Source organism: Triticum dicoccoides, chromosome 4B (assembly GCF_002162155.2).
Source record: "Triticum dicoccoides isolate Atlit2015 ecotype Zavitan chromosome 4B, WEW_v2.0, whole genome shotgun sequence".
In the NCBI taxonomy this organism is placed as follows: Eukaryota; Viridiplantae; Streptophyta; class Magnoliopsida; order Poales; family Poaceae; genus Triticum; species Triticum dicoccoides.
Window position 1 is genome coordinate 152,386,036 of NC_041387.1, and position 16,794 is coordinate 152,402,829.

The following is a 16,794-nucleotide window of genomic DNA, read 5'->3' on the forward strand; positions in this document are numbered from 1 at the left end:
CTTTCCCGATGGCCGAAATACCACTTCCTATATATAATTCTTTACCTCCGGACCATTCCGAAACTCGTCGTGACATCCGGGATCTCATCCGGGACTCCGAACAACATTCGGTATACTGCATACTCATATTCATACAACCCTAGCGTCACCGAACCTTAAATGTGTAGACCCTACGGGTTTGGGAGACACGTAGTCATGACCGAGACGGCTCTCGGGCAATAACCAACAGCGGGATCTGGATACCCATGTTGGCTCCCACATGCTCCTCGATGATCTCATCGGATGAACCACGATGTCGAGGATTAGAACAACCCCGTATACAATTCCCTTTGTCATTCGGTACGTTACATGCCCAAGACTCGATCGTCGGTATCCCAATACCTCGTTCAGTCTCGTTACCGGCAAGTCACTTTACTCGTACCGTAATGCATGATCCCGTGACCAAACACTTGGTCACTTTGAGCTCATTGTGATGATGCATTACCGAGTGGGCCCAGAGATACCTCTCCGTCATACGGAGTGACAAATCCCAGTCTCGATCCATGTCAACCCAACAGACACTTTCGGAGATACCTGTAGTGCACCTTTATAGTCACCCAGTTACGTTATGACATTTGGTACACCCAAAGCACTCTTACGGTATCCGGGAGATACACGATCTCATGGTCTAAGGAAGAGATACTTGACACTGGAAAAGCTCTAGCAAAATGAACTATACGATCTTGTGCTATGCTTAGGATTGGGTCTCGTCCATCACATCATTCTCCTAATGATGTGATCCCGTTGTCAATGACATCTAATGTCCATAGTCAGAAACCATGACTATCTGTCGACCAACGAGCTAGTCAACTAGAGGCTCACTAGGGACATGTTATGGTCTATGTATTCACACGTGTATTGCGATTTCCGGATAATACAGTTATAGCATGAATAAAAGACAATTATCATGAACAAGGAAATATAATAATAACCCTTTTATTATTGCCTCTAGGGCATATTTCCAACATCCTTGTCTTGATCGCCAAGTCTTGTGGATTCTTCCTTGTATGCGGCAGCTGTCCGGACTGGCCCATGAGTATACGGCCATGGGGGTCCTCGGCCCAATCCAACTGATCGGGAGACGACGTGTTGAGTACCCCCTAGTCCAGGACACCGTCACTCGTGGTCGACGAGTCCCTAGGGGCTCGGCCCCGCGCTCCAATCTTCGTCTCTGCAAACAGCACGATGCCTCAAGGGTAAAGCATAATACCTTAGGGGAGTCCTCTTTGGAGGATAGGGTTTTTTAGCTCGGCATACACGCGACACAGGGAGCAGTCCGGGATAGTCGGCCGTAATGGCCACTGAGGCACCATCCCATCTCACTTGATAAAATACCCCGTTGACAAGCTCCACGGTAATATCCGGATCCTCTTTGAGTCCTGGATCTAGGGCCCTTCAGGGGTCCTCCGGCTGCGGGGAGGGGCTGAAGATTCCTTCTACGGCCCTTCTCAATTCCTGCTCGGAAACATCGATGCAGGTAATCTTAGCAGAAGAACGCTAAAGTAAGTAAAATAGGGAAAGGAATGACGACTTACCCACTCTGGGGGGTTTTACATGGAGAATCCGTCCCGCGGTTTAATGCGAAGGAATTCATCCTCTCCCCCTTTGTACAAATCGGACAATATCCTTGCCAAAGTAGTGGCGGAGTCCGGACCCTTACGGCCGCAGCGGGTGGCGTCGTCTTCCCCATTGAAGTGCCACATGGGCTTCCCCCGATATTGAAGCGGTTGCACTCCCCGCATTATGCATAGTGCCATGACCTCGACTATCGTCAGTTCGGATTTGGCCAGTAACTTTATCCTGCTCATCAGGAAGTGTATTTCCCTCGTATCCTCTTCTTGAGGGCCTCGGGGGCGTCGGCTTAGACGTGCCCTCAGTGGGGCGTTACTGAACTTGGGGAGACCTGTCCGGACTGGATCCGGAAGGGGAACGTCATCAATGTAAAACCACTCTGAAGGCCAGTTTTCTGGTGCCTTCTTGGGAGTGCTGGATAGGTATCCGGTCTCGGCAATGCACCATACTTCGGCCCCGCCCACTTGACATAGGGATTCTCCCTCGGTGCGGGGGACAAGGCAGAACAACTTCCTCCATAATCCGAAGTGAGTTTCGCAGCCTAAAAACAGCTCGCAAAGGGCGACGTACCCCGCTATATGCAGCATGGAGGCAGGGGTAAGGTTGTGCAACTGGAGGCCGTAGAACTCCAGGAGCCCACGAAGAAATGGGTGGATGGGAAATCCGACGCTCCTTAGCAGATGCGGGATGAAGCATATTTGCTCCTCCGGAGATGGATTAGGAGATCCCTCCGCTTGTTCCCCTTTGTTATAGGTGGCTATTCCGGCTCGAACGGGGACCATAAACGCCGGTGGGAGAAACCCTTGGTTTTGTAACTTTATCAAACGACTATGAGGAACTGAACACTCTTCCCAATCCCCCGACTTGGAGCGAGGGGAGCGAGCGGAAGAGCTGCGACCACCGGCCATGTTGGAATGGTTTTTCTGGAGTGCTCGGTTGGATGCTTGCTCGAGGGGGGAGAGTGAGGTTTGGATCTGAGGATCCCCGTCTCTTCAAATAGACGGTCAGCCAGAAGGATGGAGGGTGACAAATGCAAAAATGCCTTGGATCTTCGCATTCGCTCGACACGTGGAGATGGTCATTTTTGAGACACTGAAGCCGAGAAGTACAACATTGATGGGATGCCTGACATTATTTGTCGTAACAGGTACTTTGAGGTATTCGGAGAAGGAACCCGCCTTGCAATGCCGAAGACAATACTGCACGCCGGACTCATCGTCATTGAAGCCTGGTTCAGGGGCTACTAAGGGAGTCCTGGATTAGGGGATATCCGGACAGCCGGACTGTATACATCGTCCGGACTATCGAAGCATGGAGATACAAGACTCAAGACTTCGGCCCGTGTCCGGATGGGACTCTCCTTTGCGTGGAAGGCAAGCTTGGCGATCCGGATATTGTGTTTCCTTCCTTGTAACCGACTCCATGTAAACCCTAGCCCTCTCCGGTGTCTATATAAACCGGAGAGGTTGGTCCTTAGAAGGCCGATCACAATTACAATCATACCATCATAGGCTAGCTTCTAGGGTTTAGCCTCTATGATCTCATGGTAGATCTACTCTTGTACTACTCATATCTTCAATATTAATCGAGCAGGAAGTAGGGTCTTACCTCCATCGAGAGGGCCCGAACCTAGGTAAACATTCTGTCCCTTGCTTCCTGTTACCATCAGCCTAGACGCACAGATCGGGACCCCCTACCCGAGATCCACCGGTTTTGACACCAACACTCTCCCCTCGACGTGTGTGTGGGGGTGGGGGGATACTTGGCACTACCTGCAACCTTCGGGGGGTCGGGGGAGTCCGGTTAATTTGCGAGGCACATGTGCCACATCAAAGTTGTGAATGGTAGTTAAATATCACACCGCGCCCTTTTCATAGATATAGTAGGGCCACCCGCAGATGGTTCGTATGTGGTCTCACCATCTCACGCCACAAGCGCACATTTGTGGGCCGTCACACAGTCCACCTTTGTCCGAAAGCGAAAGGGGGTTTGACCATGATGGACTCCTATAGGTTTTTTGTTATAGTAGGGTGAGATTTCATACCTAGCTATTTGGGGGTATGCGTTTGTAGCTAGATTCCCTTACCGTCGACATGAAGTGGGGTTCGTAGGGGGTGGCTGACTAGCAATACTGCGCGCTTTGTGCGACAGGTGCCACATCAAACTCGTGCATTGGGTATTTGCTCAACAAGCCACCCTTTTCATACATATATTTGGTCCACATGCAAGTGCGTTCATGTTATGACCCTTTCCCGTGTTATTGTTTTCACCAAATTTATGAACAACAGACTACTTGGATACAACAACCATTTGCGGGATGCAACAAACACGGTTCGCTCAGACTACCCATCTGCCACTCACGTGCCCCTATAACTCACATCAGCATAGTAGATTGGGCTCCACGAGGCTTCCCTCCTGTATCACCCCTGTGTAATGATGCTACAGTAACCCTTGGGGTTAAGTTAATCTTTTTGCTAAACAAGTGTTTGATCATCATTGTCTAAATACCTCTTTCAAATTCCAGTTGAATTCAACTTCAAATTATGAGTGAAATTCAACTTGACTCAAACATGAAAATTAAAATGCTCATCATGTGGAAAATATTCACTTATTAATATTGGTGGTGAACCAACATTTTTACAACATGTTTAAATGGCCTAAACTATTTGAAACAGTGGCTAAAATAATGTTTTAAATGCCTTTTCACTTTATGAAAATACTAGTAAATTATTTAACTAATACACTTAATGTGATGGTAAGCTAAATTACAATGATATTTAGGTGCAGTTGTTTTATTTTATAAAACAAATTTGGTTATAAATGATATTGGAAAAACTGATGCTTTAACAGAAAAAGAAAGAGAAAAAGGTAAAAGATAAGGAAAAGATGAGGTGACGCAGAGAGAGAGAGAACACCCCCACTACCCCCTAGGCCTTAGCCCATTGGCTGGCCCAGCCATCGATGCCCACGGGTCGTCCCTTCACTTGTTTAGACGACCAAGGTCGGAAAAAGGGCGCGGTTCTGCCCCAACCACCTCGGCGGCAACACCCTAACGAGGCGATAAGGCCCCGTGCTTTCCCCCCTCCTCATTACCCGCCTCCACTCACCCCCGCTCACCTCGCCCCTCTCCACCTCCTTCTCAGATCCCCTTCCCCCCTCCCCCTCTCGCTCAGGTGCCCACCCAGGAATAGTCGCCGCTGCCGCAGCTCCGTCATCTTGTCGGCCACTAGCGTCCTCGCGGGCCACCACCATGCCTGGGAGGAGCGCCATGCTCGACCATGGCGCCTGCACCCTCGAATCAGAGCTGGGAGCTGCCCCTTCCTCGCCTACGTCTTCATATTCTTCCTCGGGCAGCCGAGATTGCTGCATTGGCCTTGACGACTCCGGTGCTTCCCCGAGCCCACTAGTCTACTCGGCTGCTCCACTGTATGCCCCAGGTCCGATCTTACATCTTGTTGCTCTTCCTATCGCATCGTAGCTAACCTTACTGTCGCTAGCATCCATTGCGCTTGTTGTCATCACACCACAGCCGCCGCTTGTTTCTGAGCGTGGAACCATGTTCTAGTCGTGGATATGGAGCTCCTTAGCCTCGCGCCGCCCAAATCCAAACTCTGGCTGCCGCGTAGCTTCGCCGTCCAGACACCATCTTTTGAACGCGCCCGTCCACGTCTCAAATGGTGCGTCGTAGCGCGATTCCGGCCGTCTCCAGTGTTAGGCCGTCGTGAATGGCCTCGCCGACACAACTCTGGCACCGGTGCTGACATGGCTGACCCGGGGTCACCCCTAGTGTCACTGACCAGTGGGCCCTGGGGGCCCTATTGACCGGGTTGACCCAGTCAACATGCTGACTGGGCAGCCCAGAGCCATTGACAGGCGGGCCCCGTCCTTTAATCAATGTTTTAATAATTAAAACTTATTTAGTTAAACTAATTAGCCACTGACAGGTGGGGCATACTAGCTAATTAACTTAGTTTAGGTAAATTAACCACTTCTAATTAGTCCAGTCACTGACCAGTAGGACCCACTGGACCTACTGGTCAACTTTGACTAATCTACGAGTTTGTTGACTTGCTGACGTCAAGCTGACGTCACAATTCCTTTTCTATTAATTTAAATAATTCCAGAATATTGCTATAATCTTTGAAAATTCGTACAATTTAGACCGTAACTTGGATGAAAATGTTTTCTACATGAAAGTTGCTCAGAAAAATCCAACGAATCTGAATACGCGGTCCATTCATCTGTCACATGCCCCTAGTATGCGGAACATGGAAATGTCCCTTCTCTTTCACCTGTTCGGAATCGGCATAACGCCAGGAATTCATCCTCGGATGTTTTCCCCTCCGTCTGCAACGTGTAGTACTACGTTAAGTCGGCCCTAGTTATGCATATCGTCATGTCATGTTTAGTGATACCTCTGTTTGCTCCTATTTACTGTTTCTTCCCCCTCTTCTTTAGGATAGACACCGAGACAGATGTTGCCCTTGTGATCGACTATGTCACCGAGAACCCTTCTTCCTTTGTAGCTGATCTTCCAGGCAAGCAAACCCCCTTGTTCGTTCCAATATCGACAATTTATTTCCCTCCCTTGCTTGCGTCAGAACTGCTACCGCTTTTGTATGATCCTATTATGATGCATAGCCTGTTTTTGTTACCTGCTTTCATACCTTACCTGCTTATTCTAAATTGCTTACTATAGGCTTGTTAGAGACCCATCAGAGACCCCACCTTATCCATACTGCCCCACTGGATCTTCAGAAGACTCGGATAACGAGATGGGCAACCAGGCCCCGACATCTCACATCACCCCCCTTTGTTGTACGACACTACTGGGTTATTATCGAGTGCCGAGGGTGATTCCTCGTCAGCACTTCGGATATTAACCTTGTAGGTTAGTTCATCGGTTGTGCTCATCGAGGATGATTCCTCCTTCACCACTCCCGATAACGACGCTGTCGTGCAACTCCTCAAGAGTGGACCTCGAGGGTGATTTCTCCTAGGTTCACCTTGATGATTACATCAGGTGGAATTCCATCGAGTGTTGTTCCTCAGGGTTTCCCCTTGCTGTTTTGGACACAAGGTTACTATGGCTTTATCACATAACCACGATACTAAAGTCAGGTCGGCCATGTGGGGTACCCATGCGAGCATATTTGCAAGTGATGTGGAGTTGGGTTGACCTGGAAGGTGCCCGCAAGATAACTACGTGGCGTAGCTGGCCATTCTTAGCCCTGGCCTCATGTCCATGAGACGGGGCGACGGGGTCACAATGATTGTGAGTCTCTGCTCGTTACCGCGCGCTCCTAATTCACTAACATTTTGGATATTTGATCCGAGTAGGCCTATGGCCTTTTCCGCACTAACCACCACATGGGAATAAGTATGAGCACTTGGCGGCATACGTTTGAAAGTTCAACGGACGTCAGCGATGCAGCAGTGTGCGCCGGGTTGGACTGGAACGCCTTGCCTTGTATAAGGAGGGCTAGATCTGCTCACCGGCCACGTACACAATGTGCCGGAGTGCAAAGGGTGATGGTCTCAGGACCCTTGCGCACTTAGAATGTAGACCGGCGTGCTGGCCTCTCTGATGAGCCTAGGTAGGACTATAGTGATTTGATCGACCGAGGGCGGTCATGACCGGATGGTGTGTCCGGCGGAATTGATAGAGCGTGTTAGGTAAGTTGGTGCACCCCTGTAGGGAAGTTTTATCTATCCGAATAGCCTGGTCAATGGTAACGGACGCTCGGAGTTGTATCCCATTCGATACAACTAGAACTGGGTAATAAATGCTGAGGCATGTAATGGATATGTGGCTCCGACATTGCTTTCCTATAGGGAGTCAGGGAAGGATCTCTGGGCATTATTTCTACAACATGTTTGTTAAATATAAAATGCTATTCTATACTCTTCTGATTGCTACAAGATGCTTGGAGCTGCTTGAAGATGCTAGACTTTGATAGGCTAGGCTTTCCCCTTCTCTTTTGGCATTCTGCAGTTCAGTACACAGATACTACCCATTTCATTGATACTGATGCATATGTAGTGTAGATCCTTACTTGCGAGTACTTTGGATGAGTACTCACGGTTGCTTTGCTCCCCTTTTTCCACCTCTTTCCATTCCTCTTGGATGCTTCAACCAGATGGTGGAGCCCAGGATCCAGATGCCACCGCCAACAACTACTACTACCCCGAGGGTGCCTACTACTATGTGACGGACGCCGATGACTTGGAGTAGTTAGGAGGTTGCCAGGCAGGAGCCCTTGCCTTTTTCGATCGTTGATACTTTTATGCTAGCCTTCTTAAGGCAATCTTGTTTAAATCATGTCTGTACTCAGATAATGTTGCTTCCACTGACTCATTTGTATTTGAGCTTAGGTATTCATGCCCTGGAGACCCTTGGCTTGTAATATAAAGCTTGTATTGTTTTAATTTGTGTCTAGAGTTGTGTTGTGATATCTCCCCGTGAGTACCTGAGCTTGATCGTACATATTTGCGTGTATGATTAGTGCATGATTGAATCGGGGGTGTCACACCTCCTGATCTCAGAAATTTCTACTACCTCGCAATCTCGAAAATATCTATTGCATGGAAGTTTTTTATGTTTGGTAGCACACGATTAGTACGTGTGGACTATGTGCAATGTCTCTTACTCCTGCTCTTCTTCAATGCCTTGATTCAAATTTTCAGTAGCCCCATCATTTTAATCCCGCCTCCATCCCTCACAATGTCAAAAATATATGCTTGCCTGAAGGTTTTTCTTTTTGATAGCACATGATTAGTATGTTTCGACCGTGCGCGATGACTATAACTCCCACTCTGCTTTTATCCCCTGATCCAAATTTCCTTTAGCCCCGACATTTTACTCCCGTCTCTGCATCCCTCGCAATCTCAAAAAAACTGCTCGCCCTTGATCCAAATTTCAGTAGCCCCGACATGTTACTCCCGCTTAGTAAATTTTTTAGTTCCCATGGTATTTCCTCAAACACTACCTTGCCCGTCCTCCACACACACAACCCAAAACCTCCGCTCACAAAGATATACACCACCCTCCCTTGCTCGAAACCATTGGTAGGTCGCTGCCCTTGTCGCCGCTATCTCCATCGTCAACCTCAGCTTGTGTGTTGTAGAGCTTGAGGAGCCTAAGTCTTGAAAGAGGTTTATCACTGCCTCTTTGCGCGATGTTGTTGAGGTGGCCGCCGAATTGACCCGTCGTCCTTCGCGGGCTCTGTATTGAGCCGCCGTAGACGGTCGCCCGATCCGCCCGCCGCCGAGCTCCGACGTCGGTTCGAGGACTTCCTCGTCCTCCCTTGGGCCAGGCCACTGTCAGGGTCTTACCTCGGGGCCCGGCAGCGGCGGTGCGGGATGTGGATCACCGAGATTACAGATCGGGAGACCCACACCCGCTGGTGGCACTGTAGCTTCCACATAGCTGAGCTCGTGGCCATGGAGTACGACCGTTGGCAGGTCTGCTGCCACGACGTGGTGGCGAGGCTCAGTTTCTCCTTTGCCACACGTTCGGTTGACCTCGTCCCGCTAGATCCATGGGTGGTGAGCTCGGCTATGGCGCAGGAGGATTGTGTGGTGAGGCAGCGCCTTGAGGCCGAGGCTACCGCCGAGGCCTACATCCAAGAGGTCTACCGACAACAATCGGAGCTTGTGGAGGCAGAGCAGATGATCTTTGCCAGCATGGACGGTAGCGAGGTTATCATGTTCTCCTCCAATGACGGGGTCGAAGGAGGCGAGGATGACAACACGGAGGGCGTCAAGGTAGGCAGCAAGGACGAGGAGATCAATGTCGACGAGTGGTGGAGTGTCTTCACCAATGACCCCAACGACGACACCGGCCGGGACCCGGCTCGCGGCACACCGTACCTGTCAAGGAAGGATTCGCTCAACATCCACTTCAACCGAACATAGTTTATTTTAGTTTAAATTTATATTTAATGTTCGGTTGTGCAAAACTATCTATGTTTATGTTTGAATGCATGCTACTTTCGGTTGTACCTGCTTTGAACTTGGTCAAATTGAAGTTTACAACATTAAGTTTAGGGGATCGACTAGAAACAGCCTAAAATTGCTGGAGTATATATATACTCCACTAAGGGTTTTACTCTATTAACTTTTAGGGGATCGGCTAGAGATGGCCTTATGCCTTGTTTATTTGAATTATTCACAATGTGATGCTCTATATGTGAAACTATTTGCCGTGTTGTTCAATTTCATCAATAATAGTTTCAACAATGCCACTATAAATTATGATATTTGGTTGATGTTAAGGATTTTGCAATTAACACGCCTTCACATTTTTTTACAATAACTAGTGTACTTTAGAGCTGCACAATACCAGTTTGAATGTATATATCAGCTTGTTTTTAAATGTTATTCCTGTCGTAGTTAACACACCTTTCAACTTCTTTCTTTGCTTAACTAGCGTGCTAAAACCTGCACACCTAAGCTATCATTTGTAGATTATGTTGTCTAGCATGGATATATTTGGTTGATGTTTAGCCCGTTGTGCTTAACATGCCTTTAGATGTACTCACACATGAAAATATTGGGAACAACTATTTTTTCCATCAATGTTAGTTTCATAGCATTGCTTATATATACTCACTATTTATGATATCGGTAGCTGGTACCATATAGCTCGGGGGCTGATAAGGGATTAATCTTCGAACCGGACATTTCACTGAATATATTTGTAACACATTTATCGGTAGGTTAACTAGGGCCATATTTAATATACCTAAGGCTACATAGCAACATGCATTGTACTGAATGACTAAATATGCAATCCGATGCTACCTATCAACACGGAAGAGTGTCACCTTAATTTTCTGATGATGTCTAGTTATACATGGAAGAGTAGCAACAACAACAATGCAGAAGTTAACTAAAGTTAATCGACCAATATTTGTAACAATGTAATGAACTCCATCCGCCTCGTACTACGTGATTATATTGGATGTAATAAGATATTATATAATGGGATAGAGGGAGTGTTGTAGTACATCATTGTGCAATTGTTGTTTAGCTTCTAATATTAACTTGGTGCTTTTAGGTATTATGTCATTGGCAAAGATCCACGTTTCGACCCTTTCTGCATATGGGGAAATGAGATATTCCTGAACCAGCATCAACCGAGGAAATTGATAAAGATTGTTATTTTAACGGGTCAAAAGATGTCAATCGAACTATTTGTTTACACTTTATGCAAGACAATAGTGAACTACAGCATGGTAAGTAAGAACTCTGTAGCCTTCTTTTTATTGCCCATAATGAGTTGGGTCAGATGACAATGTATGAATCTTTTTCCTTCGCAGTGTTTTCTCAAGATTACCTCTCAAACTACAGATTGGAGGCCGGCCATCACAAGGGCTTGGACCAGAGTCGTGCGTGCCTTCTGCACGGAGGAGAGCACAATAGGGGCATTCTGCTTCACCTTGTTCAACAACCAGAATGTCTCTCGACTCTTTCTTTACCATATTTAATAGTACAAGTTACAACCTTGGTTCATTATTCTTTATTTGGTGCTCATGTAATTCTTTTTTGATATAATTCTTGAACATATGTACCTGTGAATCAAATAATGCATTGGTTGTTGAACCTGATGGATATGAATGAAGTTATAGCCTACTTTCAAATTTTAATTCGGTACAAATTTAAATAGTACAATTAAATTATGGTGAAAATATGCTATGCAGGTCATTACAGTGCACACGGTCTATAAAGCACAATGTGTGTGATATACATGATAATCCGACATGACTCGCAAAGAGGAAACATGTGTAACCGTGCACACACTTACGGTTTGCAAAGCGTGTGTGACTTTAGACAATATCACAAATTGTACGAGAAAACTAAATGTGTGTGATTGTCCCCTTAACGTACATGCTTTAAAATCATGAAAAGTTTGTGATGTGGCACGCATTGTAAACGTAAAGCCAGTTTCGAACGTGCCTGGAAAAAATCCCGTGCCTGGACTATGCCTGGACTGCGCCTAGTAAGGTAAAACCACAGAAGTCTGACTAAGATGGTAATGCGAGCACAAATAAGTAGCAAGGATGGAGCGATTGGGATATGTGAGATATCACAAATACTTGTTTGAAGACTAATGTTTGGGATACATGTCGGTAACGCATACGCTTTGTTAATGAAAACGTATGCATTGCTACTCCTGATCCCTGACGGTTTTTGGGTCATGTGGGAAGGACCCCCTATCACCCACACTCACTAGGAGACGGTTTAAAATGCCGTCGAGGAAAGGGTTCAAAATTCGTTTGTATAGCAGCTCGTTGTACCAGTGCAATCGAGTAGGAGAATCACGAAAAGCCTCACGAACAACACCTGCACACACAAAAGCAAATACATGCACCCAACGCGGGCAAGAGGGTCGTCAATTCCGTTGAACTCATTACTTGCAAGGATAAAATCTTGTAGTGGTAGATAGATAAACTGCAAAACAACGTAAATGTAACGAATTGCAGCAAAGGTATTTTGGGTTTACACACACACATAGATATATATATATATATACATACACATATATATATATAGACACACACACACACACACACCCATGGGTCATCTTCTCACTAGAGGCTTCTCTCTCGAACACATATCATACGGTGGGTAAACAAATTACTATTGGGCAATTGATAGAAAAGCGCGTACTTAATACAATATCCAAAGCAATGATAATGTATATAGGCATCACGCCCGTGACAAGTAGACCGACTCCTACCTACATATGCTACTAGTACTCCACCTATTGACCGCTATCCTGAATGCACTAGGGTATTAAGTTAATAAAAACAAAGTAACGCCTTAAGCAAGATGATATGATGTAGGCCCAAGAAATATGAATAGACCCTGTCATTTTAAACTTAATGGCAACAATACAAATACGTGTCTTGTCCCTTTCTGTCACTGGGATACATAGCACGACAAGATTGAACCCATCACAAAGCACCTCTCCCACTAAACATAAATAAATCTACTTGGCCAAACCAAACATACCGATCGTAGAGAGATACAAAGATATAACAATCACGAATAAGAAAGTTCAGAAAAGACTCGATTACTTCTCATGAATATTCATATCATAAACCCACAACTTATCGGATCCCAACAAGCACACCACAAAATAAGATTACATCGGATAGAACTCCAAGAACATTGAGAACATTGTATTGAAGATCAAAGAGAGAGAATAAGCCATCAAGCTACTAGCTATGAACCCGTAGGTTTGTGGTGAACTACTCACGTCTCATCGAAAGGTAGCAAGGATGATGTAGAAGCCCTCCGTCATTGATTCCCCCCTCGGCAGAGTACCGAAAAAGGCCTCCAGATGTGATCATGGAAGAACATAAACTTGCGGTGAGGGAAAAGGTGTTTTGGGTCTCTCTCTCTTGGTTTTCCGATTTTATAGAAATTATAGAGGTGGAATTAGGTCAAGTGGAGCCACGAGGGACCCACAACGCAATAGGGTGCCCCATAGGGGGCGCCCTGTTACCTTGTCGTCTCCTTGCTTGCCGTTTGGTCTCCTCCCTAAGCTTCTAGGGTCTCTCTTCTGCATAAAAAAACGTTAAAAAGTTTTATAGCGTTTGGGATCCGTTTGGTACTGATCATTTCCTAGAAAACCAAAACAAGCAAAAAAAACAGCAACTGGCACTAGGCATTGGGTTAATAGGATAGTCCAAAAATATGTTATAAATAGCATAAAAATTATATAAAATATCCAAGATTAATACTATAATAGCGTGGAACTATTAAAAATTATAGATACGTTGGAGATGTATCAGCATCCCCAAGCTTAATTCCCGCTCGTCTGAAAAGTAGGTAAATGATAAAAACAATTTTTCATGTGGAATGCTACCTAACATGTCTATCATGTAATCTCTTTACGGTATAAATATTGAGAATGATGAAATAATAACATCATCATAATAATATCTTTTAATATAAGTAGCATAATCATTACTTTTTTTTTCAAAATATCTGATCCTTAATGATTGTTATTCCCCTTCATTTTATCATGTTCACATGTCATTAACTTTGCCTTCACCGCAAAAATATCAATCATGAGCACCAAGGTGTTAAACCAGGCAATTAGATCGTACTTCTAACGTGCTTCAGTATTTTGAACTCCCACGCAGTACATGAGCGTCAGCCATGGAAATAGCATTATGTGCAATACAATGCGGTGATATGGATCAATAAGGAGAAGTCAAAAAGGGAGAAATTCTCACATCGATGTGGCTAATCAATGGGCTATTGAGATGGCCATAAATTGTTGTCAATGCAAGGAGTAAGGATTGCCATGCAATGGATGCACTAAGAGCTATAAGTTTATGAAAGCTCAGTTGAAAACTAAATGTGCGTGCATCCAACTTGCTTGCTCATGAAGACCTCGGGCATTTGAGGAAGCCCATCATCGGAATTTACGAGCCAAGTTCTATAATAAAAAATTCCCACTAGTATATGAAGGGGACAACATAGGTGATTCTCTATATGAAAAACATGGTGCTACTTTGAAGCACATGTGTGGAAAAGGATAGTAACATTGCCCCTTCTCTCTTTTCTCTCTTTTTTTTGTTAGGATCTTTTTGGCCTCTTTTTTCGTCTGGTTCCTCATCCCAACTTGTGTGGGAATCATCGTTCCCATCACCCTTTCCTCACTGGGACAATGCTCTAATAATGATGATCATCACACTTCTATTTTCTTACAACTCGATACTAGAGCAATATGACTCTATATGTATGCCTCTGGTAGTGTACCCAGATGTGCAATGATGCTAGCATAACATGTATGATAATGATGAATGATGGATGAGCCACAAATACTATGTCAGCTATATGATCAGGCAAAGCAATATGACAATGAAGGTGTATGTCATAATAACAGAGCGGTGAAAGTTGCATGGAAATATATCTCGGAATGGCTATGGAAATGCGATGATAGGTAGCTAAGGTGGCTGTTTTGAGGGAGACTAGGGATGCTTATGTTTGATAGAGCGTATCATATCACGGGGTTTGGATGCACCGGTGAAGTTTGCACTGACTCCCGATGTGAGAAAGGGCAATGCACGGTACCGAAGTAGCTAGCAAATGATGGAAAGATATGAGAGTGTATAATCCATGGACTCATGTCAGTCATACAAAACACACATACTTATTCTGAAATTCCACATAGCCAAAGCAAAGTACTCCCCATATGCCCATAGGGAGGAAGTTGGTAGGAGTTCACCATCGTGTGCCCCTAATTATAACAGCACAACGGATTTCAATCAGACCTAAGAATGCTCGGACTTCCCCGTTATGCCATGACCAATAGTTAGATGAACAGTGATAACAAACTTTAATACCGATATTTCTACTAAGCAATGAGGACGAACCTATACGCTTTCATATTACGACATCATTATTATTAAACCACACATTTTGTATTCAGTGATCTACGTGAGAGTTTTTATTATGTCCCCCTTTAATACCTACCATATTGGGACCAATTTCATAACCCGTGCACATTGCCATTACTATTTATTAGACTCTCAAAGAGATATAAGTGAAGCATGATAGTGCAACTATTTCTTTAAAAATATAACCACCCCCGTGCTTAAAAGATATAAGTGAAGCACTAGAGCAACTGCCTAGCTCAAAGGATATAAGTGAAGCACATAGATTATTCTAACATACATGAATAAATATGTGCCCCTCTCGAAAGGTGTGTGCAGCAAAAAATGATTATGCCAAACTAAAAAGAAAACAAAGAAAAGACTAATATAATACAAGACACTCGAAGCAAAATTCATATCATGTGATGAATAAAAATATAGCTCCGAGTAATATACCGATGGATTGTAGATAAAAGAGGGGATGCCATCCAAGGCATCCCCAAGCTTAGATCCTTGGTTCTCCTTGAATATTACCTTGGTGGGTATTGGGCATTCCCAAGCTTAGGGTTTGCCACTCCTTATTCCTTCATCAATTGTGATCTCACCCAAAACTTGAAAACTTCATCACACAAAACTGAACAAAACATCGTGAGATCCGTTAGTATAACAAGCAAATCATAAACTTTACGTACTATTATGAACCCATAAATATTTTATTATTGTGTAATACCTACGGCATTCTAACTCCTTCATGACTTATACACCCAGATTAATCCATAGCATCATTAAAAAAAGCAAACTATGCAACGAAAATAGAATCTGTCAAAAACAGAAGAGTCTGTAATGATTTGAACAAACACAATACTTCTATAACTCTAAAAATTCTGAAAAAATAGGAAAACGTGGGAAATTTGTATATCAATCATCTGCAAAAAACTAATAATTTTATCAGATAAAAACGAATTATTAAAATTCCAGTACTAGACGCAAAAGTTTTTTTTTTCACAGAATCAAGTCAACTATCAACCAAATCATCCCAATGGCTTTACATGGCACAAACACTAATTAAAACATAAAAACACTACCATAACAGTAGCATAATTGTGTGAACTCACAAATAAAAAAATAAAATAAGAAAAATAAGATAACTATTGGGTAGCCTCCCAACAAGCGCTATTGTTTTACGCCCCTAGCTCGGCGTAAGGCATAGTTTCAAGTATTATCATCCTTAGTATTCATCCCATAGGTGGCGCTCATAACAGATTCATATAATGGCTCAATTCTCTTTCTAGGTATGTTTTGCACTCCTTTCTTTAATGGAAATTGTAACCTTATCTTTCCTTCTTTTGTATCATTAATGGCACCAATGGTTCATAGGAAAGGCCTACCAAGTATTATAGGACAAGAAGGATTACATTCAATATCAAGCACAATGAAATCCATGGGCACATAATTTCTATTAGACAGAGTAAGCACATCATTTATTCTACCCAATGGTTTCTTAATACTTGAATCCAATAAGTGCAAATTGAGGGAACATTTATCCATCTCAACAAGGCCTAGCACGTTACATAAATATTTTGGTATAGTGGAAGCGCTAGCACCTAAATCACCTAAAGAAATATATTCATAATCTTTAATTTTCACTTTAATAGTAGGTTCCCATTCATCATGCATTTTCCTAGTTATTGAAAAGTCCAACTCTAGCTTTTCTTCACAAGCTTTCATCATAGCTTCTACAATATGTTTCATAAAAACCTTAATTTGTTCATAAGTATTGGGTGAA

At 44.3% G+C, this 16,794-nt stretch overlaps 1 long non-coding RNA gene across 1 annotated transcript; it reads left to right on the forward strand.

Annotated features, from left to right (window-relative positions):
- Positions 1 to 4,705: 4,705 nt before the first annotated feature.
- Positions 4,706 to 8,066, forward strand: LOC119293486. The gene is made up of 2 exons (XR_005143082.1): positions 4,706 to 5,048; positions 7,752 to 8,066. It is a non-coding gene; the product is annotated as an uncharacterized LOC119293486 (long non-coding RNA).
- The last annotated feature ends 8,728 nt before the right edge of the window (positions 8,067 to 16,794 follow it).